The 26829-nt window shown below is 45.8% G+C and overlaps 1 protein-coding gene, 1 long non-coding RNA gene and 1 pseudogene across 23 annotated transcripts in view; 1 reads left to right on the top strand and 2 right to left on the bottom strand.

Annotated features, from left to right (window-relative positions):
- Positions 1–2809: 2809 nt before the first annotated feature.
- LOC128339538 (uncharacterized) lies at positions 2810–6912 on the bottom strand. Its single transcript, XR_008313079.1, has 3 exons — positions 5107–6912; positions 4738–4828; positions 2810–3422 (listed from the first exon to the last, which is right to left on the bottom strand). It is a non-coding gene; the product is annotated as an uncharacterized LOC128339538 (long non-coding RNA).
- Positions 6913–7003: 91 nt separating this feature from the next.
- Positions 7004–12251, bottom strand: LOC128333655 (uncharacterized; annotated as a pseudogene).
- A 4046-nt stretch (positions 12252–16297) lies between these two features.
- The window catches only part of LOC128339534 (microtubule-associated protein 2-like), a 415175-nt gene continuing 404643 nt past the window's right edge, over positions 16298–26829 (top strand). For 10 of the 22 annotated variants that reach the window (XM_053283640.1, XM_053283637.1, XM_053283635.1 and 7 more), the window contains exon 1: positions 16298–16489. The gene's annotated coding sequence lies outside the window, so the exon portion shown is untranslated. The remainder of the gene's footprint in view (positions 16490–26829) is intronic. The other 12 variants (XM_053283647.1, XM_053283643.1, XM_053283655.1 and 9 more) reach the window with 10 other exon arrangements.

Genomic DNA, 26829 nt, shown 5'->3' with positions numbered 1-26829 from the left:
CCTTGAAATAATGCAGTTCAAGATTACATGGTCACTTTCTCCCCAGGCTCTCACCATTGTCACTTCATCAACCAATTATTCCTTGTTGGAAAGAATTAATTCTAGGATAATCTATCCGCTTGTTTATTCCTCCATGTGATGGAATTGTCAGATGAAATTGTCAGCAAGGCAGGTCAAGAATGTATTGGACCTCTTACTCTCAGCAGCTAGACTCTGAGCAGGTATCAGAATAGTTGAAGACCATTATTACCACTTTGGTTTACCACTTTGAATGTTTGGTAATCTCACTTAGGAGTGTTGTCGTCTGTGTTTTCTGCTTGGCCTGGTGGTCTCTAGTGCACTTTCACAGTGGCATCACTCTCCTTTGATTTCCACCCAGCCATTTTCGACTGGGCTTTCATGCTCAGATTCATGGGTTTCTGTGCAGGTGTTCTTTATGTATTATTTATGTGTTTGAAAATTCTTTACGTATCATGCAACTCAGGCGCCCTTTCTATTAGATCTGTTTCTTTTGAACAATTTTTACTCTATTACAATCATGAGTCTTTCCCCACCAAGTTTCAGTGGTGCCTATCAGTGTTGGAGATGCAAACACCAGAAGGCATTGAATCTCTACACCAGCAGTCCTATTAATCACTAGGGGATCCTCTCTGTCTACTCTCTGTCTCTGACCTGATTCCCCTTTGTTAGACTGATACTCTCAGGTTTCATCTCCCACCTGAGATGTCTGTCTTCTAGGGATGCACACAGAACCGATTTTGCCGGATTGGCTTGAATCCAGATCAGATTTGAGCTGGCCCAGTCCAAGTTTGGGCTCAGCCGAACTGGGTCTGGTCTAGTCCAGCCATCGAGCCAGCTCATGGGCCGTCTTGGGAATATTCTTGTACAGGGGAATCTGGTTAGGATCCACACAAAGATATAGTTTAAAGGTTAGCAAGGCTCCCACCAAGCATATTCTTTGTGGTCTGCATGAGATGCAACACATGTCTTGCCAGAAGTCCTTCATGTTAGTGTAGGGTGTGGTCCAGGAATCCCAACCTTTCCCAGTGACCTTTCCCTTTAGTAGCTAATTCTGAACACATTTATTTATTTATTTATACATACATACATACATACATACATTTTATATCCTACTCTTCCTCCAAGGAGCCCAGAGCAGTGTACTACATACGTAGGTTTCTCCTCACAACAACCCTGTGAAGTAGGTTAGACTGAGAGAGAAGTGACTGGCCCAGAGTCACCCAGCAAATATCATGGCTGAATGGGGATTTGAACTCGGGTCTCCCCGGTCCTAGTCCAGCACTCTAACCATTGCAGTAACCTAATCTGAATGTATGCAAAGCATGTGTAATAGTGGCCAGATCTTCATTCTCCAAGAAAGGGTGCAGCTGGACTAAAGTGTAGTGGCTAGAGTGCTGGATTAGAACTGGGGAGACACGAGTTCAAATCCCCATTCAGCCATGTTACTTGCTGGGTGACTCTGGGCCAGTCACTTCTCTCTCAGCCTAACCTACTTCACAGGGTTGTTGTGAGGAGAAACTTAAGTATGTAGTACACTGCTCTGGGCTCCTCGGAGGAAGAGCAGGATATAAAATGTAAAAAAAGAAAAAAGAACATGGGACTCAAGCAGCAATGTGAATCAAGGAGTACTCCCAAATGGCAAAACTGATTCTTTGAGGTGCAGGGAGGGTGCAACCCTGTCCCAAACAGCCTGTCTAAGCCCAGATCAGCCATTCCACCTGACCAATTGTACTTTTTGTCTTTTCTGTAAAAGACAAAACATTGTTCCTTTTTCCTGGAGCTAAGGGAATCTTGCTGTGCCAAAATTCCAGAATGCCTGTCAGCATTTAGATTCATTCGGAAAGAAATGTCCCTGAATATACAACTGCATTACGGCCACGGTGGCCAATACTTCTGGCAAGTATGTTACAAGCCAGTTAGAAAATTAGTTTTGTTGTATAAGGCTAATGGAGAGGAAAGGGGAGACTGCAGGAAGACGTGCTGTGGACTGAATTACCTCATACATTGGACTTGTGTCATGGCATACCCTTGCATTGGGGGAGCATTCTCACCAATAAGCAAGTGACTTTGACTTGAGCATAGAGCAGGGTCAGTGACTAGAGTCTGGCCTCCTCCTGAGTGTAAGCCTCCCCTGCCCCGCTCCATTGCTAACTAAGAGGAAAAGGAAGGTTGTTCTAGAAATGGAGTCCATCTATCTATATAATTCTCCTGGGTGTGCCTTGGAATGTGCGTCCCAGCGCCCAGCTGATTGGCTGGGCGGTGGATGGACCTGATCGGCTGAGGCACACCCAGGAGGATTGGTCGCCGTGGCAGCAGCAGGCCTGGCCACAGATGCAGTGGTGGGCCCAGCCCAGCCGCGGAGGCAAGGCCCAGGAGTGGGGGTGGGGGAGAAAGTAGGGGAGGCTGAAGTGGTGGGGCGGAGGAGAGGCGGCTGGGCCTGGAAGTGGAGACTGGGGCAGAAGGTGGGGTGGAAGAGGTAACTGCTGGCCCCGAAGAGCGCACAGATGCTCTGTGCAAGGCCGGCTAGTACTTTATTATTGTCTTTATTTTAAGCTGCCCAGAGCAGCAGTGCGCTGGAGGGGTGCAAATAAAATAATTATTTTAATTATTATAAATCAGTGATTCTCAAACTTGGGTCCTCAGGTGTTATTGGACTTCAACTCCCATAATCCCCAACCAAAGGCCACTGAGGCTGGGGATTATGGGAGTTGACGTCCAATAACACCTGAGGAACCAAGTTTGAGAATCCCTGCTATAAATGAATGACATAAGAAATGGTAATGGAAATTACTGGCATGCATCTTTGGAGGTGGTACCTTGCCTTGGCCCAACTGTCCCCTTCCCTTTTTAAAGTTGGCCCAGAAAAACTAGTTGCTGAACAAGGGCATAGTAAACACCTGATGCTACAGCAGATGAAAATAGCAGATGCCTCCTACTGGATACAGTTTAAGGCTGAAGTACTTCTAATACACAGCAAGATATCCAGGGGTGGACTTCAAGAAACAAAAGGCATTTCAAGATGTGGTGCACTGATGTACGTGACAACATATTGACATAAATGATTTTCCTTTTCTGTATTCTGATTCTGAAAATATCAAGCCTGTTGAAACTCTCTACCTGTGTTGGTCTACTGCCATCTCCATGGTGACTGCTTGTTGTATAGCAGTACCTTGAATGTTGATTCTCTTGCCATTTCTTCTTCTTCTGGTGCATTTTCTCTCTCTTAAAGACAAAGACATGAGATTGAATAACATACAGATGATAATCGATACCATGACTAAAAGGTTGCAGCCAAAGAATTGGCAAGTTAGTGTAACTCACTGTGTGAAATCCAGCTCCCCTCTTACCATTCTTTCTTGGACCTCCTTGCCCTGCTTCAGGCTGCTGGGTCATAATGATTCCTAAATGATTTCAACAAGTTTAAAGTTCATTGACATGCATCTCTAGTCACACGGGTATTGCTTTTCTGTCAAGTGACCCCCCAAAGACAGAGGGCTGCATCTAAACATAGTGACTACATGGGCAAGGAGGCTGATTGCATCAGTCTGATTTCCCCCAGGTTCAGCAGTCCCTTTCCTTCCTGGCCACAGCCCCCAGATATGTGGGACTGACTCACATGAGAAGAGCAATTCCCTTGCAGATAGAGGCAGGAGAGGGCATTGGGTAGTTTGTTAATAGGGGTGTGCATTTTGGAATTTTCTTGTTTCAATTTGTATCTGAATCGAAACACCCCTGTTTTGTTTTGTACCCAAATTTTCTGAATCCGAATCACCCCTGTTTTGTTTTGTAGCCGAATTTTCCGAATCCGAATCGATTTGGATTTTTAAAAAGGGTTCCAGAGCAAAAAGAGTGGGTGGTGGCTGTAGTGTCCAATGGGTTGAAGCTACCACCCAAATTTCAAAGGAATTGGGCAAAGGGCTGATTTTTTGTGATTTGTTGAAGTTGATGTGTCTTTACGATTTCTCCCATAGGGAATAATGGAGGTTTCCGCAGCCCCATAATTCCACTTGGGAGGGTACTGGGGTTGTTCGAGGGGTTGTGTCGTGCACATAGGGTACCAACCACGCCCATACCCACAAGCCCGTGGGGTACCGGGTTTTGTTGTTTTTGAGATGTTCAGTGTAGATTCTCTGGTAGCATATGGGATTTTCAGTGAAAAACAAGAATCCACTCTCATATGCTACCGGAGAATCTACACTCAGAACACCACAGAAACAACAGAACCCAGCACCCCATGGGTTAGCAACCCTTCCCCTGGCCAATGTAGGGTCAGTAAAGAGTGGCAAGAAGCAAAAGAGTCATGGGGAACAAGGAGGAAATTGTCAGCAGGTCAGCCCATGATCTAGGTCACCGATCAGAAGGCTGGAAGGGTGGGAAATTCAAAGAGATGTCAAACACAAAATGGAGACTCACTCAGAGATCACCACAAAATGGAGGTCCAAAACAACAAAACGTTTTGTAGCCGAGACATTTTGTTTTGTATACAAAACTTTTGAATTTGGAAAATGGGTGTTTTGTTTTGTCTACAAAACACCTGAAACAGGCTGTTTTGGGTACAAAACGTTTTGTATCCGAAACGTTTCGCACATCCCTATTTGTTAACTCCTAGGGTTTCCTGAAGTAGCTCTCCAGGCTTTCAGGCTTCCTTCTCCCTCCCTTTTCTTCCAGCCAGTACTTTCAGTCTGATTGGCTGACTGAGTGGGGGCATAGCCCTACCTTTTAAAATATCTCTCTGAGTGGTCAGGCTTTCTTTTAATTTCTCTCCAGTTTCTTCCCACACAGCAGCCTCTCTTGCAGCAAAATTCTCCTGGAATTCAGAGGATAAAACCCATTTTTTGGATGTGTATTTTTGTACAAGCTGCCTATTCTGTGACTGACTTAGTCTCCTCAAGTCACTATTTTATGCTGGTAGCTCTCAAGGTTCCAGCCAAAAAGAAAGTAGCTACCTTAAATTTGCCCATCCCTCCTCTAAAGTGCCCCCAAGATCAAATTCCAGCAGTGACAATTGTCTACTGATTGCCTTAAATTTACGATTGGGAAGGCCTAACTCAAGAAGGTGAGACAAGCCTGCACAGTGTAACTCACTGAGCTGGATGAGGCCCACCACTCATGCCTTACGACTTGTCAGGTGCTCTACAGCTCTGTATGCAGAGGCAGGCAGCCAAAGCAGGAGGTTTGTTGAATACACAGCAGATGGCTGCTGGATTATGCATTTGGCTTGGTGGGTCACAAGTTGTGAAAGTCTGAGTTAAGATCTGTGATTTCGGTTATGATGCTTGTGGCTGCATCAAAACCAACAAGTAGCCTTTGCAGGCCCAACTGTGAAGATGAGACAGAGAGAGATGTATCCTTCACTGTACCATAGTTATGGCCCTTTTTGTATGGCAGCCAGAATAACAGTTGCAAGAAAATTGAGGACGAAACACCAAAGCAAAAGTAAAAATCCTTCCAAGTCAACTATGAAGTCCAAGATATTATTGTTATTTAGATGCTGCTTTTCAACAAAAAGTTCTCAAACTGAACATAGCAAAAAGAATGAGTAGATGGTTGTCTCTCCCAAAGGGGTCATTCTAAAGAGAAAATATCATTATTTATTTATTATTTACATTTTATATCCCACTCTTCCTCCAAGAAGCCCAGAGCAGTGTACTACATAATTAAGTTTCTCCTCACAACAACCCTGTGAAGTAGGTTAGGCTGAGAGAGAAGTGACTGGCCCAGAGTCACCCAGCTAGTTTCATGGCTGAATGGCGATTTGAACTCAGGTCACCTTGGTCCTGGTCCAGCACTCTAACCACTACACCACGCTGGCTCTAAAGGAACTAAAGCAGCAAACTAAAGGAACTAAAGCAGCAGCAGTCACTGGAGAGTCACTGCTAATAGGGACAGATTATTTCCCCCCTACTAATGTAGAAAGCCGCTACTTTGGAAAGGTCCTTGGCCTAGCAACAATCCTATGCACACTTACCTAGGCAGTGCCATCCCTAGTGAGGTGTGGAGTTGGGGGTGAATCAGCATGTGTGGGGCCTCCTTAACATTTTATTTCTTTACAGAACCATACTGATTGATGACATACAGTGTAAATAGTGTGAGTGAGGTTTTTGGACATGTCCAACCAGCTTGGACATATAATGCATTTCTAAAGAAATAAAAATAAAAAGCACATGTGCTTCACAGTTCTCAGACCTTCTGGGTTGCAAATCAACTTGAACATAGTGCATTCATAAATAAATAATATATATTGTTTGCTCTAGAAGTTTTTGTAATTTTCTGCCATGAAAAAAACCCACTTATAGGACTTTTTGGAAGGGTTTTTAAAAAATACAGAAAATCAACAATTTGTCCAATCCACTTCTATTTAAATATACATATTCCCCCCACCCTGCCCTACATCTCTGCTCAAGGCCAAAGCCCTATGCCAAGTCATTCTAGGTGATCTAAAGGCTGGGGCTGAAAGCGGGGTGTTTTACCCTTTTTTATGAAGGTAAAGGGCAGATTCTTCCATATTGGAGTGGAATGATTGTCTAAGGCCAGGTAGTGGTGGTGATGGTGTGTTTGAGCTTCAGTTCCAGACATTTTTGTAATGTTCTGCCATGAAACAAGCCACTTGCAGGACTTTTTGAATGGGGTTTTTTAAATTAAAAAAAAATTAAAAACCAACTATTTGTCCACTCCACTTCAATTTAATGGTACATATTCCTCCCACACTGCCCTACATCTCTGCTCAATACCAAAGCCCCATGGCAAGCCAGTCCCTAAATATTCAAGGTGGGGGGATAACCACAAAAAGGAAATCACATCATATCTCCATTACTAAGGCAGGGCAGGGCAGGGCAGAGGGTCTGCAGAGAGCTCTGGTGCTGGACACTCTCTGCCTACCTGCCTGCCTGCTTCTTTCCTGAGCTTCAGGGAGGCCTGCATGGAGGCCTCTCTGGAAGCCCTGCCCACCCACCGAACAGCTGAGAGGTGGGGAGAGAGGGAACTCTAGCAGCTTGCCTGGGAGTCTTCCAAGCTGCACACAGACACAAAAGATCAGCTGCAGAGGGAGAGCTTAGTGGCTGGGACTGGGGGAGAGAGGAGGGCAGGCTGCACTGCAGTGTGCCAAGAGTGGGGCCTGTGCCAGCATGGGGCTTGCGGCAATTGCCCTGGTCGCCCCACCTTAAGGATGGCCCTGTACCTAGGAATAACCTTGCTTCTGAATGACAAAGTAAGTCACTACTGGAGATCTGTTTGTATTTTTGAGAATAATTAAAAGAGCCATAAATTTATTTTCTAAAAGTGTAACTCGCTTTTCATTTTAAAACCCCCAAAGTGGCTTACAAAAACAGATATGACAATACAAAAACCACAGATAAAAGTTGATGATACAAGTTTAGTATAAAGCATAGAGAAATAAGCGTCACAAACCCAGTTTTATACAGCATTAAAAGGATGCAACATGTTTTACTTGTGCATGTTTTATTTCTGTTATGTTTGATATTGTATTTCTCCAGAGTTTCTAGAAGTCAGAAAATACTTCTAATTCTTCAGTAGTTAGATCTGTCAGTGTTGGCACCCCTGGCCCAAGCGGCATCTTAGGTGTTCAGCAAATTTGAATGTACTGTTATAGCACTGCTTACTTGGTGATGCTCTTTCTAACACCTTTTTTGAAAATAAAAAGTGTGATGAAGCTGAGCTGTGCAGTGCAGTCTCTATGACACATTCAAATTAATCCTTGTGAACATTACTTAGAAACCTACTGGGGATTTCAGATTTCAGGTCCAGACTCTTGAGTGCTTGGTTTCTTGTATAAGGACCTACCTTGAAGATTAAATTGCTCTGACCCTCTGAAGCTACTCATGTGGTCACTCTTAATACAGAAGAGAGAGTGGATGCAAGGCATTTGTAATGCAAACTAGCATTTTGGCTGGGATGAGTTTTACATTTGCATTATAAAACCTAGTGAAGCAAGAGCAGCTAGGCAAAAAAGGGATAAACTTAGAGTTCCCAGTTCAAATCACTCCTCTGCCACAAACGTTCTGTAAGTCAAGGGTGAGCAACTCGAGGCTCAACTGTTAATTAACAGAGGCTCAACAGAGATGTAAGTTTGGGCGGGTCATAAATTTAATAAATAAATAAATAACTACAACTCCCATCATCTCCAGTAATGTCGCTTGGAATGATGGGAGTTGTAGTCCTTATTAAGTGCCGACATATCGGGCAGCAGCAATACAGGAAGATGCTGAAAGGCATCATCTCCTACTGCGCAGGAGGAGACAATGGTAAACTCCTCCTGTATTCTACCAAAGAAAAACCACAGGGCTCTGTGGTCGCCAGGAATCAACACCGACTTGATGGCACGCTTTACCTCTAGTCCTACAACAGCTAAACAGCCTTAGGTTGGCCACTCCTGATCAGCCACACTCTCTCAGCCGTCGCCCTCTACAATATAGTGATAACTAGCTGACCCTGCACAGGGCATCCAGTAGTGCACTTGCCTTTTGGTCTGTTGTGTGGCGTGCTGTAGTTTTGTCTTCTTTACTGCATTGTTGAGTTCTGTTTTCTCTGTAGTGGGTGCATGGCTCATTCATGGTTTTCTTGTCAGATAGATTGTGTTAGTGTCTATCCATTGACCGTGGTCCAGCGTCCACGGGTCTCTTATGTCATTCCTGTTTGCTGGTCGAAGTGAGTGTTGAAGGTGTTTTGCCCTTCCAGTGGCCAAAGTGAGTATTGGGGATATTTTTGTTTGTTTGTTTGTCTTGTCTTGATGGGGCTGGTTTTTTTTGGGGGGGGGTTGTTTTGTTTTGTTGATGTTGTTTGTCTGTGCTGCTCAGCCACCTAGTCTTGCAGTGTGTGCTCCAGGGTGTATATTTCTCTGTAGACGCAGTTCGTGCTCTCTTGCTTTGGTGATACCTCGGTGAGTGAGTACAATGACTGGACCCGAGATAGTCCTATGTATAGTCGTCCATGGCTGAAAACTGGTTCTTGTAGGCAGAGCCATATTTTATCAAAGGTTTGTCCTTGTGACTTGTTGGTCATGGCGAATGCAAGTCTGACTGGGAATTGTCTTCTCTTAAATTTGAAAGGCATATTTGTGTCCAGTGGTATAAGTGGGATACGTGGTATGAGCACTGTTTCTGTGTTTTCAGTGTCAATTATAACTTTTGCTTCTATTATGTTTTGTTGCAAGTGTGTTACCGTGAGACGTGTCCCATTGCACAGTCCGTTCATGGGTGCCAGATTTCTTAGTAGCATGATCACTGCTCCTGTTTTAATTGCAATTTGTGTGGTGGCATTCCTGTTGGGGTCAGGCTGTTGAGAAACTCTTCTGGATAAGCTAGGCGATCTTCTTCATGGTCGCTGACAATGCTATCTACACTGTCATAGCTTACTTCTTGGCCTGGTAGACACTCGAGTACTCGATTGTTGAGTTCCAGGGACATGTGGTTTGTGACTGTGAGAATGGCTCTCCCCTTGAGTTGCTGTGGTGTCACTGTTGTGAAGTCTGTGTCCCCATATAGTTGTTCCACGGGGTCCTGTATTGGTGGATAGCATTGTGCTGGTAGCATGATAGTTTCTCCGCTCTTACCTTCGCCCACATCCAGGAGCCATTGTGCAAACTCTTTCTCATTGTGTTGAATTTGCATGTTTTGGGTAAGCTGCAGTACCTGAATGTGTTTCCAAATGTGTTGTTTTTTTAGGCAGCTTGCTACAGTCAGAGATCTTGATCTTCTCATGATGACTGGCAGGATTTGCCGGAAATCTCCTCCCAGTAAGATGGTTTTTCGTCCAAATGCCTTGGAGGATTTTGTGAGGTCTTTGAGGAGCCGATCTACAGCCAGGAATGCGTGTGCATGTGTCATGGGTGCTTCATCCCATACTATTAATTTTGTGTTGGTGAGGTGTCTGGCTTCCATTGAATTTGGTTTTATATCGCAAGTGGAACTTGTGTTGAGGGTTAGTGGTATTTTGAACACGGAGTGTGCGGTTCTACCTCCAGGTAGTAAAGTTGCTGCTATTCCCGTTGAAGCAACAGCTGTAGCCTGGTGTCCTTTGGCTCAGATTGTGTGTAATAGTGTTGCATATAGAAATGTCTTTCCTGTTCCCGCTGGTCCATCTAGGACAGGGTTTCTCAACGTGTGGGTCTCCAGATGTTATTGGACTTCAACTCCCATAATCCCCAGCTCCAGTGGCCTTTGGCTGGGAATTATGGGAGTTGAAGTCCAATTACATCTGGGGACCCACACGTTGAGAATCCCTGATCTAAGAAGTAACATTTTGGAGTATCTGTTGATTGACCATATATCGCTTCAAGTATAGTTTTTGCAACTATTTGTTGTTCTCTGTTCAGTTTACTTGTATATCTTTCCGCTGCAGCTTGCTCTTCCAGAATATCAAAGGAATGCTGACTGTGAATCGCTGCTGGTAGATGGACATCTGGCAGATTTAGGCTCTTGAGGCTCAATCCGTAAGTCTTCAGAAGAGTTGCGATTTCTGAGAGTGCATATTGTGGGCCAGTGTCCTCTGAATATCTATGGACCAAATCTTCACATAGGGTCTGCTTGTGTTGTCTCCAAAGTTCAGGCACATCTGCCTCTCCAAAGGCACAGATTATTGCGAAGAGCATTCGTAGGGAGTGTGGCATTTGTGTCTGAGCCGCCTCAGTGAGTGTTTCATGCCAATTTCTATCCCCTTCCAGAAGTCCCAGGTCTCTGCATGTCTCTTGGAACCTTTCACAGAGTACCCTGTTGACAGTCCTAAGACTCTTGAATCCCATGGCACCCCTATTTCGGGTGAGTAGCATGCGCAGATAGAATCTTTCAGTATCCTTGATGCTCACTACCGGCATTCTTCAAATAACTCCTTCCCCTCCTCATTGCCGTCTTTTCCATTTTGTGTGGATCTTATCATAGACATAATGCTTTGGGATGTCTGTGTAAGTATAGTTGCATGCTTGTTTATCTTCCTGATTGCGTTGGAACCATGCAGTTAACATGGTGCGTCTTGTTGATACCATAGCAATAGCCTGCTCTTCTTGGCCTTTGTGATAGATCACTTGCTGTTGTTCTGGCAAATGAACTGGTAAGCGGATTATGGTGTGTGACTGTCATGGTGAACTCATTTATTGGCCATATGGCCTCTGGGGCACTAACATATCTTCCATCAAGAAATGTTGTGATTTCATCATGAGTAAGCACTCCTGTGTTTTTCTCCATTTCTAGTTTGACTGATGCGGCATCATGTCCTTTGTACACATATTTGTACAGGTACTTGATGCTCTTGACAGAGGCACACACTTCAACGTTGATATGTGCGTATTATACTTCTGTAAAGTCCAGTGATTATATGGCACAACTCAGAGATTATCCACGTCATATTTTCCGACTCTCTCCGGAAGTGTCGTCCGCCTTCCGTAGAGAGGGTATCCATTCACATTCTCCTCTGTGCTGTTCCTCAACTCCTTTGGATAGTGTTTGCAGCATGTACCTTCCTTCATGCAAGGTGCATGTGGATTTAGTGTGCCACAGGGTCCATGGATCATGCATTTGGTCACAATTTCATACAGTCTTGGGCTGGCATGCTTATCAGGTAGCTCTGCGCTTACATATTTGTCGATATCCTCTTTGGTGCATATTTTGGAAGCTGAATCTAACGTTAGCAGTATGTGAGCATGTGGCAAGCCTCGCTTTTGAAATTCAATGACATAGATGTATGCAATGACAGTCCCCAAAATGTGGCATTTTAAGATATCTTTCAGGAGTGCTGTTAATTTCATTTTAAAGACACGCACAATTACATCTGGTCTGTGTTCTGGTCTTTGATTGCCTTGCATAGCATTTCTTATCTCTGGCCAAGTTGGGTTGCAAGTGAAAGTCAGAAACAAATCTGGCCGTCCAAACCTTCTGACTATGGCCATGGCATCTTGATAATTTTGTTGCATGTACCTGGGGCTGCCTTGGAACGTAGATGGTAATATTATCATCTTGCCTGTTTTTAGGTTCTCTTGTTTGGCTCGAGTTTCCAGCGCATCTAAGAGTCCACGATATTGTTCCACTTGTAAGTCCTTCTGATTAAGTCGGAGGTAGTTTAAGCGAGCGCCTTCTGTTCTAACGTAAGCGTCAACCACATATTGTTGGAACAATTTTCCACTGCTGTGGAGGAGACTAAATCCTCTACACACTGAGAGCCGATATGCATAGTATTGCAGTCGTGTGACTTGCTCTCACTTTGCTGATCGTCTCCCTTCCACATGTTCTATTCCTCTATGCCAGGGTTTCTCAACGTGTGGGTCCCCAGATGTAATTGGACTTCAACTCCCATAATTCCCAACCAAAGGCCACTGGGGCTGCGGATTATGGGAGTTGAAGTCCAATAACATCTGGGGACCCACACGTTGAGAAACCCTGCTCTATGCCATCCACACTCACCATACGGAAAAAGTAAAGGGTACACCATTGGATCAGTGTTGCGGTTCATAGGAGAAATGGTCTGGCAATGGTTTCCAATTGGGTAAATGCATATATCTCGATTGCTCGGTGGTTCACCATCCTCACCTACGAATATTGCTGCCACTTCAGTTGTCAAAGTTGGTGCATTGTATCTTCTTAAGTCTAAGTCTGGCTCTTCCATGAAAACCATTCTCACCTTTGTTGTTGGTGCATTTTCAGTTAGCCTATGCATTTGTTCATAAGACTGAGCAAATGGGTTGATGTTTCTTAGCATGGCATCTAATCTCTCCATGACAGTTTTTAAGCAGCCTTCGTTGTTTTGCATGCATTGATTAGTTGCTTCTCCAGCATCGAATATATACAGTTGTCCATACCCTGCCTTGTTTTGTTCATTTGGGTGCAGTGGAGCAACCTTATGGTATATCTGTCCATGAATAGAGAAGCAGTAGGGTCCTTTGCCTGGAGGTGTATTGATTGCAGCTCCCATGGAAGCCAAAGCCAAAGCTGCATTGTATTCTCTGATATGCTCTTGATAATTTTTTTGCTTCTGGTGACTGTGTTAGTAGCAGTTCTTTGAGTAAGTCTGGGGCTTCCCTGAATTCTTTGAGTGTAACTTTGCTGTCATGACAGCATTTGGTGTATTTTCTTGCACAGTTGAGCTCATCCAACCAATAATAAAGTGCACCACAGTAATGGCAGCTTGCAGTCATAGTTCCGCAGTTATGTTCTTCCAGGGTATGTTGGAAGGTGGGGGCATCTGTGAGATGTTCTGTTAATCTGTGCTGTTCTTCAAGGGTGTCTTCATAATGGAAGTTGGTGGTGTCCATGGGATGTTCTGTTAATCTGTGTTGTTTAGCTTGCCTTTCTTTGCATAATCTTTGTTCTCTTGATCCCAAGTTCTCATTTTCCTTGTTTGGTTTCTGCGTTGTCTTTGTTGTGCAGTGTGTGAGTTTTCTTTATTCGCCTCTTGTGCATTCTCTGCTTGTTGATGTGTAGTTGTTCTTTGATTAGCCTGCTCCACAGCTATTTTTTCTAGTTTTCCTTCTCCCTGTGTTTTGTAATCAGCATTGTGTGTTGTTGTGGAAGGTAACTCTCCTTTATTCCATCTCTGGTTTTTCTTCTCTGCTCTCTTCTCTCTGTTACGTAGATTTCTTTCATTTTTTCTTCTCCTTGCTTCTTCAGCAGACTCATTTGCTCGTTTTGCTCTTCTACTGGTATTGTAGGCAATTTTTGAGGGTATGTTAGTCATCTCTTTAAAATGTTGCTGTGATGTGGTGCTTGAAGGCAGAAATGTTTCTCTTAACTTTGCTCTGCGAATTCTGTCACATTGATTTCTTTCTGTTTTTCTCTGTTTTGCTTCTTCTGCTGATTCATTCTTTCGCTTTTCTATGTGTTAGGCATTGAAAACAGCATTATATGTGCTTTGCGGCTGTTGCTGTTAGGGAGTAAAAGGTTATGTTTAGTCAAAAGGGCTGTGCCACCTCACTTCATTGCTCAGTAACATGCTGCATGGAGCTGCAATGCTGAGTCTCCCACCAGCCACTCATTCCTCTTGGATGCTTACAGAGCAGCAGGTGTGTTCATCCTTGAAACCTGTTGCACAGGCAACTTCTGTTTAGGACACCCACAGGCAACTGGCCTTTTCCCACAGCACCAATTGTGCCACAAATGTGCCAGAGTGAGAATGTGTGCAAGTTGACCATCTGCCCTTAAAGGCATGTGGCTTCTCCCCATCCTAAATGTTCAGCACATCTCTACTCTCCATATCCCTGGAAGGTTATTGCAAGCAAAGAAGCAGTGGAGTGATAGGTTGTCTTGGAACTTTGTGGAAGAAAATCAGGTTATATCTGGGATTAATTTCTGTGTCACTGCCCCTTGTGGCACTCACTGCAGCAGATTCAGAACAGTTTAGTGTATGATCCTGGTGATCATTACCTAGTGATGCCTAAGAACACCAGCCTGTAAAGGGTGGGGTAGGGTGTGTGTGTGGGGAGAGCAGACCTCCTACCAGGCATTTAGTGGTTCCAGTCTCCTGAGTGACACTCTGGCTATTCCGCAGCTTTTGACACTCTCCCTCAGTCTCCATCAACTCTAACTGTCCTTCAGTCTCCATTGCAAGCAAAGAAGCAGTGGAGTGATAGGTTGCCTTAGAACTCTGTGGAGAAAAATCAGGTTCTGTGTCCTTGTGGCACTCACTGCATCAGATCCAGAACAGTTTAGTGTATGATCCTGGTGATCATTACCTAGTGAGGCCTAATGGCAGGTGCTGTGTGACTTTTTGGGGGGGGGGTGTCCCAAGTCTAACCAAAAGAGGCAACAGAATGTGCAGAACTGACTGCTTTGAGTTAGACTTTGGGGATAAGCCCACTAACTTCCAAAGCCCCACACATTTGCTGCCTGTTCTCCTGTCTCCTCCCCACCACCCTGCACTGCTGCCAGCGGGTTCCCTACACTGCCAACCGCTCCTGGAGCGAGCTCCTCTATTGTGTGGTCAAACTGCTTCCCGCCCTTCCTTGCTTTCCCCTCTATAGCACATTAGCAGAAGAAGCCCCAGAACACCAGCCTTTAAAGTGGGTGGGGGAGATAGCAGACCTCCTACCAGGCATTTAGTGCTTCCAGTCTCCTGAGTGACACTCTGGCTATCCTGCAGCTTTGGGCACTCTCCCTCAGTCTCCATCAACACCTGTGTCGACCTGTCATCCTCCACCTGTCTTTCAGTCTCCATTTCAAGTGCTTCCCGCCCTTCCTTGCTTCCAGCCTGTAAAGGGTGGGGAGGAGGAGAGAGCAGACTCCTTGCCCCATTCTGAGGCGGCCAACCACCAGCCGCCCCCTTCTCTCGAACTCGCTGGCTCCCACCCGCACTCCCCTCCGGCTGCTGCCCTCAAACTCCCTCCTCTCAGCCAACCCCAGCCAGCACTCCCTCCCAATGGGTATAGCAGGCATGCGCCCTCCCGCACTCCTCTCCAGCTGCTGCCCTCAAACAGTCTCCTCTCAGCCGACCCCAGTCAGGACGGCTGCTTTCAAACTCTCTCCTCTCAGCTGACAAACTCCTTTCTGACGGTGGGGCTGCTGCCTTCAAACTCCCCCCTCAGCCAACCCCAGCCGGCAAACTCCTTCCCGATGGGCTGCTGCCTTCAAACTCCCTCCTCCCAGCTGACGGCAAACTCCTTCCCAATGGCAGGTGGGCACACTCCTCTCCAGCTGCTGCCTTCTCAGCCAATCACCTCCTTCCTACCACGTCCCTGCATGGCCCATCTACGAGAAATAAGTATAAGAGAAGATTCCCATCTATCTGACACGGCTATTGTAAGGAATGCAACGAGGCAGTGTCACTCTCAAAAAATGACAGATAGATGATGATTAAATCCAGCTAACCGCCTTAAAAAGGATCCTCTCGACTCTGATGATCTAACCCCAGGTTCGTCAGATAAGGCACACCCCAAGTGTGCCGCACAATCACAGAACGTGCTTTCCCTTTCCCTAAAAATCTTTTACGTAGGCGCGGACCAGGGAAAACTGGGGGTAGTGAAGGTCGGTGGGAGAAATGCCCACTTTTGTTGTCTAAGTCTTGAGCCTAACGCGGCAACAGCACCCACCACTGTTACAAGTCTACCCCGAAATGAAATCAACGTTCTGTCTTTGACCTGCGTCCCGGCGCCCAGCAACAATGCCCCCTGAAATGTTTTGTAGCTCCCTCCCCAACAAGCCCAGCCACACACACACACGCTCCTCGGCGTCTATGCGGCGGCCACTGAGCAGACTGGCGAGGCAGAGAGCGCAGCTCACCACAATGCAGTAGTGTCGGCGGTGCTGCGAAGGACTGGGCGGGGACTCAAGTGGGAAGGGGGCCGGGCTGGACCCGGCGCAGGGAAGAGGCGTGTCTGGGCCGCGGGCGGCGACGGTGCACAGGCAGGCAGCTGCTACCAGGCGACAGCGCAGGCGGTGGGTGAGCTCAGCGGCGGCAGGAGCGGCGGCAGCAGCAGCTTTTCTCTGCAGCTTCTCTTCTCTGCAGGTTGCTGGATCAGCAGCCGCAACATCAGGTAAGGGCTTCCTGTTCCTGACAGGTGCTCAGCAGTCGCACTAGCAGCAGCGCATCCTCAGGCAGGTGGCAGATCCCCGGCTCCTGGGAGCTGCCTGTCAGGCTCTCCGCCCTCGCCTGGCAAAAACCCAGACAAGGCTTTTTGCCTGCTTGTCTTTTCCCTCTGTAAAGATGCGTTTGGCCGCTTCATGTGCCCTGCCAGCTCGGGACAAATCTACTCCAAGCAGAGGTCTCTTCAGGTGAAGGCAGCCAGATGGTCGAATAAGATCTTTAGCAGACACTGTCTTTATGCATCTTACGGCTGTTACAGAAAGAAATGGTGTCGAACTTCTGTAGAGATACTTGCTCAGTGATCAGTGCCAGCTCCTTTGCTGGCACCCGAATGGAAAACTGACCCAGCGTTGGATAAAGCTATGAAGTGGGGAATCATAAAGAAAATACCTGTTAAGAACTGGTGGTAGACAAATGGCCGTACTAACAGCCAAAGTGTACCAGGCTAAACCAAGGGATTGGTTTCCTATTTAATTTTCAAACTGGAGGAAATTCCTTGTATTTTGGAGGGCACTTATCTGTGTCTGGCTGTAAAGGAAATAATAAAAGGTACCAATAGAACTGCTCCTGCTTTCTTACAGCTGCTCAATATATACAGTATATAGAATGGCAGCAGTTGGTTAGGTACCTCCTCTTCACCGAGATTATTTTTTGCTGGTGATTTGAACAGCAAGACGTGTTTCAAAAATATTTATTCCCCCTCCCCATTACCCCCGAAGAGGCACGATTCTGCGACACACCTTCTTCTTCCCATTCCACCTCGCCGCCTTCTTTTGTTTAAGGGTGGCAATTGCAAGAAAACGGGGAGGGGTGAAGGGAGGTAAGCAGATTTTCGACAAACCCCACGCCCCCCAACTGAGCGAGCCTCCTAAATGCTCAGCGAGGGCTTTGTCTACGATGAAGAATTTTGATCAGTTGAGAGGAAGGAACAGCTTTTGTCATACAAGTTTGATAACGTGGCCAGCATCTGTTTGTTCCCTATACTGAGAACCAAACATGCCTTGAAGGAGGCAGAATTCAAAGAGAACACGAGGGGCCCGGCGACCCCTTTTTGTCTCGAGAGAAGTGAAGCCTAGTTTTCCTTCCTTCATTCTAAGATATCAGGCAGCGTTTTTTAGTGTGGTGCAGGGACACAAAAGCCCTCAAGACTGTAACTCTACTCTTTAAGCTCCGGTAAAAGGATCTGGAAGACTGGAGCAGTAGCATTGTGCTAGGGGCAGGAATGAGGGCAACAGCCGAGTGAGGAGAGGACACTGAAGTAGGTATACACCCCACCCCAGTTTTTTGTTTTCTATTGAAGTAATCAGCCACGGGGAAAGGGCTGACAGCAAGCAAGGGGGCTTGAAACCAACCGCAGTGAGGCAGCGGAGAACAAAGCCTATTGATGTAAGCGAAACATTATGCAAAGTGATCCTTGCCTGAGCTGCCACAGGTAAATGGTACAAACAAAAACCTTTGCCAGTGCAGTCATCTGGCACAGCCTTTTTGTGCTTCAGCAGAAACAATCTTCGGAATGAAGGCTCACTGACTCACTTGCATACAGGTTTGGGACACTGATCACACCCTACCCTTTAATGAAGGCTGCTTTATGGGAGACAGGGTTTGGGGAGAGGAGGGTGTGTGTGCCTGTGTGGGTTGTAAGAGTCTTTTCCTCCATTCAGTTTCCTGGCAGAGCAGAGGTGCTCCTAGAATTCTCACAATCCCTTTTAAATAAAAGACCTCACACTTGCCCGCATATGGATGCCATTTACATGACCTGCTTTTTGCTCACGTTTTGTAAGGGCGATTTATTTCCGATCTGAGAAGCCTGCTTCGTCATTTATCTCACAATTTTTCTTCATGTAGATGATATTCTTTACTCCTTGCTGTATGTACATGCACCTCCCACTCCAAGTGTTGACACCCCAAGTGTTGGTGACGGAACATGCAAGAAAAATATCTGTCCTTTTGTTCCGTGGCTGTTAGTTATTCCACATAATAAGTCAATTTATTTCCCTTCCTCTATCCAGTTTCCTACATTCACTATTCCAAATGTATGAGCAGACCTGTTGTTTCCCCCCTGCACCTGTGCAGACTTGGGCTTCTGGTAGTGTCTAGACGACTATGGCGCGCTGTAATTCAGCGTATCCAGTGAGGGGGAGGGGCAGATCTCCATGGCAGGAGTGATTGGTTTTCTGTAGCTGCTCTCTGGTTTCTTTAACTGAAGACGTGATCCTAGCTTCTTGGCTCTTACTTGGGAAGCCATAGAGAATATGCTGAAAGAGCACTATCTGGGTGAAAGTGGTGCTGGCATTACTTCATAGGTCCCCATGAGACTGTTACTCTTCTTAAACAGTGGCGCTATGGGCGTCACCCTTCCCTGGTGTAAAATGGCAGCAGTGGGGCCCACATGTGGCATTGCTGAGCTCCTGTAGGGCTGAAGCGATGGCATTTCCCCCCTTCATTTGTGTTAGTTTCCAATGCTCTGACACAATTCCTTCTGGATTGTGTAAATGAACCCTTAAGTTTGCACCCAACTCACTATGGCGTAGATGCAAAGCCCACAGAAATAAGTAGAAAGATCTTCAGTGTGCTTTAGATCAAGATCTCAGGGAAATATGTTAAGCAGACTATTTGAATCTGTAATTGTTCTTGTTTCCATCACCTTTGAAGGAGGTTTCTGTGCAGTATGACCCATATGGATTGGGAGGAATAATGCATTGGCATGTAACTATCATGATATTGGGGGTGTGATATGACCTGGCAGCCATATAATGTACCCACCTACTCATGTAATCTATAGATTCTGTTAGAACCCCAATAATCTCTTCCGTCATTTTTGTATTATTGCAAAGGAAGTTTGTTACCTCCATGACTGCATGAAGATGGCTTCTAAGTAAATGTGGTTTATACTGTAGTCTGGCTCCATAAATTTTTCTCCACACTTGGGAATTAACTGTTCCAAAGTAAATATCTCAGACCCAGCACAAATTGATCATCAGTTATGCTTTGGCACCCATTGTGTTTATGCAGACTCTGTGAATCTGTTCAGGGTTGGCTCCAGAGGGGGAAGCAGGGGGAAGCATGCCCAAAAAAGTGGTTGCCCCTCCACCTGACCCCTATTCCTGTTTCAGACATCTAATATGTGTGACACAGCTTGCCCACCTAGAAATGCACATTGCCCCTTATGTGCCCCTCCTTCAGTCCCTCCCGTGCTACCACTGAATCTGTTTTATATAATTTATGCAATTAACTTACTTCTGCAGCCTTGGACATATGACATTTTATAACTGTGTTAATATATGCATAACTCCATGTTGAGCCAGCCATGGGATGCCTGCCTATGTCACTGAGCAATGAACGTTGGCCATAGTTTTTCATCATAGTGTGCATCCATCATGGTTCTCTGTGCCAAACAAGTTGCCGCATATGTTGTCCTTTTGCACACAGAAAGGACCCGCCCCCTCCAAGTTTCTAGCAGCAGTTATCTTTCCCTTTCTCCTCTCTTTCCTGCAACGACACTCATAGGCAGCAAACCTGTCATGTGTCAGATGAGAGTAACACACATAACACAGAGAGGCTAGATTTGCATCGGGCACAGCAGCCTGAATGGTTGGGATTGAATAGGGCTAGCTTCCCAAGCCATCTGCCTCAGCAGAGCAAAGGGCTTTTCTATAGAGGAGGAGAGGGTAGACTTAATCGCCAGCTGTGCTGCTTAAACTGAGGGGCAGTCTGTTAAAAGGAGATTTGACGTGACGTGTATAATTGCCTTTCAGATATCAGAAGAAAGAACTAATGTTTCTGCCACGCTGGTGTAGACTACCACCGCCCTGTGCCCCATGCCAGCCGATAAGCAGATTTGAAATTTTCCTTGACCCATTTTCCCCACCCCTGATTCATTGGACCGACAAACCAATAAGCTTTATGTTGTTGTTTTCTAGCTGCCTGTGATTTGCCCAGTGAGCTAGGGGCTTACAAATGGATGGCCAAAGATATCTGTCCCTGTTCCAGCAATGGATTTGCCCAATCAGCTTGGAGCTTACAAATGGCTAAGAACAGTGTACCAGCAACTCCAGTGTGATGGACTGAGAAGGTGCTGCCCCACCCTCCCTGGTCACACAAGCGTGTTTGCATTTGTATTAAGAGTCACCAGAGTCCAAGGAGACAGAATAGCACCTCCACATGTGACAGCTGACCGATAATCTTGTGTGTGTGTGTGTGTGTGTGTGTGTGAGAGAGAAAGTGTGTGTGTGTGTATGTGTGCGCGCGTGTGTGTATGAATATATAAATTTAGCTGTGGTGTTGATTTTGTTTTTGTTTTATTTTGTACATTTGCAAATTGTTGTAAATTTTTTTATTGTTGGCTGCTTTGCGCACCCTGTGACTGAAATGAAAAAGCAGGGTAGAAGTTTTGAAATAAATATAGCATTTGTTACATGCTAACAATGTTCTGCAGAGCACAGACTGTTGTGCCGGGGCCTACTTACTACAGGTGACTAGCTAGTTTTACATAGCCATTTGCCTAGTCACCTCTAAGAAGTAAGCATTTCCTCCAGATGAGGAGACTGGGAAATTTCACAAAAGTTGGCTTTTGTGCCCTAACCCCCATCCCTTTTAAACCACATAGGTACATGTGGGCAAGTAGACTAGTGAAAATTATTGTGGATTAGATGTTAATCTGAATGTATATGCAAGATTGCCATTGTGCTTGTAATCTAAGGCTACGTGATCCTTATTTCAAAGGAGGGTTCATAGCTCCTGGGATTTTGGTGCCCTTCACTGAATCCAAATAGATTTGCAAGCAGAGGTGGGGAAGGCACCAAAGAGCTAAAATAAAAAGCAAAACCTCAAACTCTTGACCAGAAATGATTTTTAAAAAATAACTTGATATACTCACTGAAGCTATTCTCACGATCAGCAAAAAGCGGGCTAAGGGAGCCTAGCCCGCTTTCTACTGATCATGGGAACCACCAGGCTTGCCTAATTCCCCCTCCCCTTAAATGAGGTTAACGAAGCGAGCGCTCCGTTAACCTCGGTTTTTTGCTCGTGTGCTACCACGGCATGCGGGGACACATGAGTAGTTCCGAGGCTGCAGCCAGCCTCCTGGCCTCGGGGGTCTCTCCAGAATGCCCCGTGTGCTCGCTCAGGGCATCCTGGAACTTCGGGGGGGCGGGCAGCCCCCGTTCCTGCAGCCCCCACCAGCTCTGTGATGGAGCTGGCAGTCATGTGGTTGGGCAATCCAGCCGCCCAGGGCTTGGAGGCTGCTTGTGTGCGGGGATTGTGGGGTAAGCCTGCTCTCCCTGCACAAACTCTCCTGGCACTTTGCACGTGTCGTGTGAAGCACCTCTCTGTGTTTCAAAAACAACCTTCAAGGCAAAAGAGCTTTGAGATATCTTACTCAGCAATCCCTAAGGATGATGCTAGACTATACTTCTAATCTATGGCATGACTGGCATTGTGGTAGCAAACATGACTTGTCCTCTTAGCTAAGCAGAGTCTGCCCTGATTGCCTTTGAATGGGAGACTACATGTGAGCACTGTAAGATATTCCCCTTAGGGGATGGAATCGCTCTGGGAAGAGCATCTAGGTTCCAAGTTCCCTCTCTGGCATCTCCAAGAGAGGGCTGAGAGAGAGATATTCCTGCCTGCAACCTTGGAGAAGTCACTGCCAGTCTGTGTACACAATACTGAGCTAGATAGACCAATGGTCTGACTCAGTATATGGCAGCTTCCTATGTTTCTGTGGTGATTAGGGATAGCATGCATGATTGTTCTGACACAAATAGCACATGGGGAGAGCACATGAACAATTTGTCATTTCTGAATACCAGTCAGATGTTTTGATTTTCCTCCTGCCCCTCCAAATTGACTTGGTCAGGAATGGAGTGTAATGTTCCTCCTCCCTGGCTTCCAAACTCCTCCTGACCCTGGCCCCTGAGTATTCTGCACCACTGGGTGGGTGAGGTCTAGAGATCTCAACCAATGACTGTATAATGGCAGCATGGATCCTTGGAGGCCCATAACAGGGTGCCGTTCCAGAGTAAGGACGCCCTGTACTGGCATTCCCACAGTGTGACCCCTTTCTCATGACTGAGTGAGAGGACTTAAGGATGGGTGGCAGGAAGGCAGCACCTTCCCTGCAGACAAGCAGCGTGAAGTTGCTGGGCATGCAAACTGCGCACCCAGACAGTCCGCAGCTGTCATGGGCGGCGCAGAGGTGTGGGGTCGGGAGGTCGGGGCACATTGTCCTGGCCCCTGGAAATCCCACAATGCACTGCATGAGTGTGTGGTGCATTGTGGGGATCCCTACAGCTTTGGGCAGGTGCCCATCAGTGTTTCAGCACTGACTGAAAGCAGCTGGTGCTGACACATGGTCAACTGAATGGAGTTAAGGGAGTGCTCACTCCCTTAACCTCCCTTATGAGCTTGGCTTCTTAGTTGGGTTTGCTGCCGAGGCGCCGCCAGGCTCCCGTTGGTCCCCACAGGCAACCCAGCCCGGGCTTAGCTGCCCCAGTCTGGTCTTGGATGCTCGTGAGAACAGCCTCTGTATGTCCTTTTCTTTGATTTGGGATGGAGGGAGAATATTTGCAACAGTAATGAGGTTTCCTGGCAATGGAGTTACAGTGCTTTTGTCTGCAAAGAACATACTGCTCTGTTTCTTTGTATGGGTCGGTGGCAAGAAAATATGTGGAATTTAAAATCTGTGGCATGCTGGTTGTGAAAAAGAGAATTGCCAGATTAAGGCTGCAAACCTGTACACATTTTCCTGGTGTGGGGGGAGGAGGCCCATTGAACACAGTGAGACGTGCATCTGAGTAAATATGCTTAGGGCTGCACTGTACATTTCTTTGGTTCTGTTGTAAATTTCAGGCTATTTGGATCTACTGAAGTCTATTAGTGTTTGCTTAAAATGTGTTCATTTTCCCCCTTTGTGCTGATACACCACGGTCTAACAGAGTCTAGTTTAGCTCTTTGTGACACTCTCTCTCTTTAAAAAAAAAAATGGCCACCTGAAGAGCACTAGAATTGTAGCTCAGGTAAATCCACTTCTGCTGTCAAAGGAGACCTGCTAATTACATCTGTCATCTGGTCCATTGATTTTATTATGGATTGATTTCCACTGATTTGCCCATAGTTGAACAACTGACATGTTTCAAGTCTCATTTACAACCTAAATAAAAATGTGAGCTGCTCTTCACTTCACTATGTCGTTCTGTCTATCGCCTGCTACTGTGTGATACATGCTTATCAAACTTACATGCTTGAGTCTTTCCTTCACGGCTCCATTTCAGACTGCAGATGGGGAATCACAGTTTTTGAAGCTCACCCATGAAGAGAGGGGGAAAAGCCCAAAGCCAAAACCTTCTTCAGATAGAGAACTAGCACAATGGAGGGAAGGTTCTAGCCTAGTCCTTTCCTTAATGTGCACAGTGAGTGTCCTATGTTCAGGAGAGAGTAATTTAAAAAGCAACAACAACAAAAGGGAATATTTAAAATTGTGGTCTCCCACTAGCAGTCTTAGCAGTGGTCCAGTCTTAACAGGATCCTAATATGTGACTTTGTTGAATGAGTAGAGATGCCTATAGTGTAGAAGGGACCAAAGGCCCTCTAATGCAACTCCTTGAGGCTGTTCTCATGTGCAATCAAGAGGCAGCCAAGCCTGGGCCTGGCTGCACATGAGAACTGCCAGCAGCTGTGCAGCTGCCTCTGGCGCCTTGGTAGCAAACCCATCCAAGAGGCCTGCCTGTTAGCCAAAGCTAAGGGCACGGTCAAGCCCTTAACCCAAGCTAAATGCTCGTGTGTCAGTGCTGCGTCGTGCTGATGCAGGAGCAGCCTCCTGGTCAGCACTGGGTAAATCAGCAAACTTCACCACTCGCTCACACGGTGAATTGTGGGATTTCCAAGGGCTGGGATGGCGCCTCCTGACCCCTGACCCTCTGTGCTTCCAGGGCAGCCATTGTTTGCCTGGGCACATGATAAAGACCAGTTGTCTGCAGGGGAGGTAAATTTCAGCAGCCTTCCTCCCCACACACCCGGTAGCCCTTCTCATTGATCATGAGAAAGGGCCCCTTGTCTAAAGGCAGGTCACAGCGCTTGAATTACAGGAGAGCTGGAGACAGCCTGGCCCTTCTAGCTTTTGTGAGGGACCTTACATACTGAGGCTGTTCACATGTGCATCAAAGACTTGGCTGTCTAAGCCCGATCTTTGCTGCAAAGGTGCCCTTAACCCAGACTATGAATCCCTATAACGCACTGCACACTCATGCAGTGCATTATGGGAGTCCTGAGTGCCTCCCAGCCCCCAAACCTCCATGCTGCCAGGAGTAGCAGTGGCAGGGAAATCATCTGCAGAGGAGGTAGGCATTTCAAGGCTTCTTCCACTTGCCCCTTTTGAGCCCCTTTCTCCCAATTGGGAGAAAGGGCTCACTGTGTTTTAGGAAAACACGGACCCACAATTGGTCTAAAATTAGGTGGAATCTGGGCGGGGGGCAGTTTCATGACGGGCCCTCTACCTCTTTCCCCATTATTTGAGTACTGAGACTCTATCTAACAGCCCTTCACCAACTGATCTCTGAAATCCTGGCCACAAGAACAACAAACACTGCTTGTTGTACCACAACAAGCAGAGAGCCAGCACACTGTTAGAGGTATCTTAAGAGCAAATGAGACCAAGCCACATGCTGCAGGGGGACACCACATGATAAAATGAAATCCCAGAAAAAGGAACAAGCCAAGGACCCCTGCACAGAGCTTCCGGAAGCATGTTGAAGCATGTTGAGCCATGGCCCCCTTCATCTGTGTCAATGTGTGAGGAGTAACAATCTGGGCACATGGTTTAGCATTCAGATGAATGCTTCACTAATGCAAATCAATGCAGTACAATGCAGGTCAATTCACATTGCATTGGTTATGAGAAGCAGCTTTGCAGTCCTAACATGGCACCTCCTCCCCAACTGGCAGAAGCTGGCAGATGGCTGAAGTGTGTTGTGGGGAAGGGGTCTGGCAGGTGCCTGTGCAGACTATTTAAAGCCCCTGCCTTATAGGCAGACTAGCCATGAATTGAGCTTCTGATGTCAGTCTTGCATGTTTTATTCACCAGTTCTATGGGTGGCCAAGGTAGTATGGAAGAAGATGAAAATGCTTGTTTCTGAACTCAGTTTGAGTCTGCACAGTTTCTGAGTGCACCTGTGCAACATTCACAAACTATCTTCTGTTGAAGTGTAGAGATGTTAAGAGGTCGCTTGTTCCTCGAAAGAAAGGCTCCTGGCCTTTTGCTGCATTGAAGATTTAAGGAGAACCTCATAGGATCAGCTCTACTGGCAATAATGCAATTAGTTCATAATAGTTTTCAACGTTAATTCCAAAAACATCCTCTCTCTAAGGGATTTATTTTATGTCCCTAAGAAGAAAACTGGAATGCTTGCCTTTCATCAGTCTGTGAAAATACCTAAAATTTCTGAGTAATATTATTCCAGCTGCTTACTAACCAAATTAATATGGGTAGCTTCTTGAAAAAAAATTGCAGATTTTTTTAATGTCACTATATTAAAAAAAGCCAAATGGCTTTTCTTTTTCTCCTAAAGAACCCTTCAGTTGTATAAGTGAACAATGTTTATAAATGAGCAACATTTGTTCATTTAAAGATATTATTGAAGCTATTGCTTTTTAAACCAATACTGATAAAAGTGAAGAACTGACATGTTTTTACGATACAGGGATCAGACTGGTGAATCTGTTCAAAGGAAGGAATCTGCAATGTAGCCTGCTCGCATGTAGGTTTTCTTGAAAGTAAGTCCTGCTGGCTGACAGGATGAGGGAAATTGTTTAAAGTAATCTCATTGAAATTAGACAATGCCTAACTTGTCCTCTTAATTTCGGTGGGACTACTTTGAGTACTTTCTCATTCTGTCAGTCACTGAGTTGTGTGGAAATTATTGCCTAGTGAATGTGCATTGTGTATTGCACATTCTCTTCAACATTGTTTATGAAACTGAGAAGCCACATTCTGGTTTTAGAATTACTTAGAGGGCCAAACCAGGGTTGATAAAAATAGATGGTGGTGTTGTTTTTAAAATAGATTTCTAAAATTTAAATTGGATTTTAAAAAAAAATTAAATTGATTTTTAAAAAATCATAAAGAACCTAGGCCAAAGATAGCATCATGAATATTAATCATAACTTCTAATTATAGTATATGAACATGTTAACAGTAGTATATGGGGATGAGAACAGACCTATTCTGCAGGTGTTGTACATGCAGCACACACACAGTTAAGCCCTTGCTCTCCCCCAAAGTGCAAAGACAAAGAA

The sequence above is a fragment of the Hemicordylus capensis genome, chromosome 1, assembly GCF_027244095.1.
Source record: "Hemicordylus capensis ecotype Gifberg chromosome 1, rHemCap1.1.pri, whole genome shotgun sequence".
NCBI lineage: Eukaryota > Metazoa > Chordata > Lepidosauria > Squamata > Cordylidae > Hemicordylus > Hemicordylus capensis.
Note: the sequence above shows the minus strand (reverse complement) of the source record. Positions and strands in the feature narration are given on the sequence as shown.